At 39.6% G+C, this 2,992-nt stretch overlaps 1 non-coding gene across 1 annotated transcript; it reads right to left on the bottom strand.

The window, feature by feature from the left end:
* Positions 1-945: 945 nt before the first annotated feature.
* On the bottom strand, positions 946-1,053 carry LOC130937663 (small nucleolar RNA R71). Its single transcript, XR_009068870.1, has one exon. It is a non-coding gene; the product is annotated as a small nucleolar RNA R71 (small nucleolar RNA).
* Positions 1,054-2,992: the final 1,939 nt, after the last annotated feature.

Below are 2,992 nucleotides of genomic sequence, written 5' to 3'. Positions count from 1 at the left end.
AACTAATGGACTTTTTGTTTGTTTTACTATTTCTTATCTTTTTCAAAACCACCTAACTACTTTTTTCTCTCTAATTTTCGAAAATTCCTCACACTTTTTCAAAATTCTTTTAATTAACTAATTGTTTCAAATTTTAATTTTAATTTTATTTCTTCTCCTAATTTTCAAAAATCTCTATTTTCTTTTCAAAAATAATTTTCGAATTTCTCTCCCTCTCATCTTCTTCTATTTATTTATTTAATTACTAACACTCTTCTCTTCATCTAAAAATTCGAACCCTCTCTTCTCTTCTGTGTTCGAATTTTTCTCTTCTCCTTCTTCTATTCTTCTTCTTCTACTCACATAAAGGAATCTCTATACCGTGACATAGAGAATTCCTCTTCTTTTCTGTCCTCTTCTTTTTCATATGAGCATGAGCAAGGACAAGGACATTCTTGTTGAAGTAGATCCTGAACCTGAAAGGACTCTGAAGAAGAAGCTAAGAGAAGCTAAAACACAACAATCCAGAGAAAACCTTACAGAGAATCTCGAAAAAGAAAGAGACATAGCCGAACCCAATAACAATGGTGGAGGCGCAAGGAGAATGCTTGGTGATTATACTATACCTACTTCTAACTTTTATGGAAGAAGCATCTCAATCCCTGCCATTGGAGCAAACAATTTTGAGCTGAAGCCTCAACTAGTTGCTCTAATGCAACAGAACTGCAAGTTTCATAGACTTCCATCAGAAGATCCCTATCAGTTTTTAACTGAGTTATTACAGATCTGTGATACTGTTAAGACTAATGGAGTATATCCTAAAGTCTACAGGCTCATTCTTTTCCCTTTTACTTAAGAGACAGGGCTAGAACATGGTTGGACTCACAACCTAAAGATAGCCTGGACTCTTGGGATAAGCTGGTCACAGCCTTCTTGGCCAAGTTCTTTCCTCCTCAAAAGCTGAGCAAGCTTAGAGCGGATGTTCAGACCTTCAAGCAAAAAGATGGTGAATCCCTCTATGAAGCTTGGGAAAGATACAAGCAGTTGACCAAAAAGTGTCCTTCTGACATGCTTTCAGAGTGGACCATTTTGGATATATTCTATGATGGTCTATCTGAGTTCTCTAAGATGTCACTGGATCATTCTACAGGTGGATCCATTCACCTAAAGAAAACGCCTGCAAAAGCTCAAGAACTCATTGACATGGTTGCAAATAACCAGTTCATGTACACTTCTGAAAGGAATTCTGTGAATAATGGGTCGCCTCAGAGGAAGGGAGTTCTTGAAATTGATGCTCTGAATGCCATATTGGCTCAGAACAAAATGTTGACTCAGCAAGTCAACATGATTTCTCAGAGTCTAAATGGATGGCAAAATGCATCCAATAGTACTAAAGAGACATCTTCTGAAGAAGAAGCTTATGATCCTGAGAACCCTACAATGGCAGAGGTGAATTACATGGGTGAAGCCTATGGAAACACCTATAATCTCTCATGGAGAAATCATCCAAATTTCTCATGGAAGGATCAACAAAAGCCTCAACAAGGCTTTAATAATGGTGGAAGAAACAGGTTTATCAACAGTAAGCCTTTTCCATCATCTTCTCAGCAACAGACAGAAAATTTTGAGCAGAGCCCCTCTAGCTTAGCAAATATAGTCTCTGATCTATCTAAAGCCACTTTAAGTTTCATGAGTGAAACAAGGTCCTCCATTAGAAATTTAGAGGCACAAGTGGGTCAGCTGAGTAAGAAAATCACCGAAACTCCTCCTAGTACTCTCCCAAGCAATACAGAAGAGAATCCAAAAAGAGAGTGCAAGGCCATTGATATTATCAAAATGGCCGAATCCAAGGAGGAAGGGGAGGACGTGAATCCCAATGAGGAAGACCTCATAGGACGTCCTCCAAACAGAAAGGAGTTCCCTATTGAGGACCTAAAGGAATCTGAGGCTCATATAGAGACCATAGAGATTTCATTAAACTTTCTTCTGCCATTCATGAGCTCTGAGAACTATTCTTCCTCTGAAGAGGATGAAGATGTAACTGAAGAGCAAGTTGCTCAATATCTAGTAGCCATCATGAAGCTGAATGCCAAGTTGTTTGGTAATGAGACTTGGAAAGGTGAACCTCCCTTGCTCATTAGTGAACTAAATACATGGGTTCAGCAAACTTTACCTCAAAAGAAACAAGATCCTGGTAAATTCTTAATATCCTGTACCATAGGCACCATGACCTTTGAGAAAGCTCTATGTGACCTAGGGTCAGGTATAAATCTTATGCCACTCTCTGTAATGGAGAAGCTGGGGATCTTTGAGGTACAAGCTGCAAGAATCTCATTAGAGATGGCAGACAAGTCAATAAAACAAGCTTATGGATTGGTAGAGGATGTGTTGGTAAAGGTTAAAGGCCTTTACATCCCTGCTGATTTCATAATCTTAGACACTGGGAAGGATGAGAATGAATCCATCATTCTTGGAAAACCCTTCCTAGCCACAGCAGGAGCTGTGATTGATGTTGACAGAGGAGAGCTAGTCCTTCAATTGAATGGAGACTACTGGTGCACGAAATTGTGATCACTACTTTGTCCATATTCGATTAATCCCCGGTAATGGCTCCAAAGACTTGGTGCTCAATACCATGGCATAAACACAACTTCGCACAACTAACCAGCAAGTGCACTGGGTCGTCCAAGTAATAAACCTTACGCGAGTAAGGGTCGATCCCACGGAGATTGGTGGTATGAAGCAAGCTATGGTCATCTTGTAAATCTCAGTCAGGCAGACTCAAATGTATAATGGTGATGAACGAAAATAACATAAAAGATAAAGATAGGGATACTTATGTATATCATTGGTGTAAGAGCTTCAGACAAGTGTATGAAGATGCCTTCCCTTCCGTCTCTCTGCTTTCCTACTGTCTTCATCCAATCCTTCTTACTCCTTTCCATGGCAAGCTCGTGTAGGGTTTCACCGTTGTCAATGGCTACCTCCCATCCTCGCAGTGAAAGCTAATGCA

Source organism: Arachis stenosperma, chromosome 6 (genome assembly GCF_014773155.1).
Source record: "Arachis stenosperma cultivar V10309 chromosome 6, arast.V10309.gnm1.PFL2, whole genome shotgun sequence".
NCBI lineage: Eukaryota > Viridiplantae > Streptophyta > Magnoliopsida > Fabales > Fabaceae > Arachis > Arachis stenosperma.
Note: the sequence above shows the minus strand (reverse complement) of the source record. Positions and strands in the feature narration are given on the sequence as shown.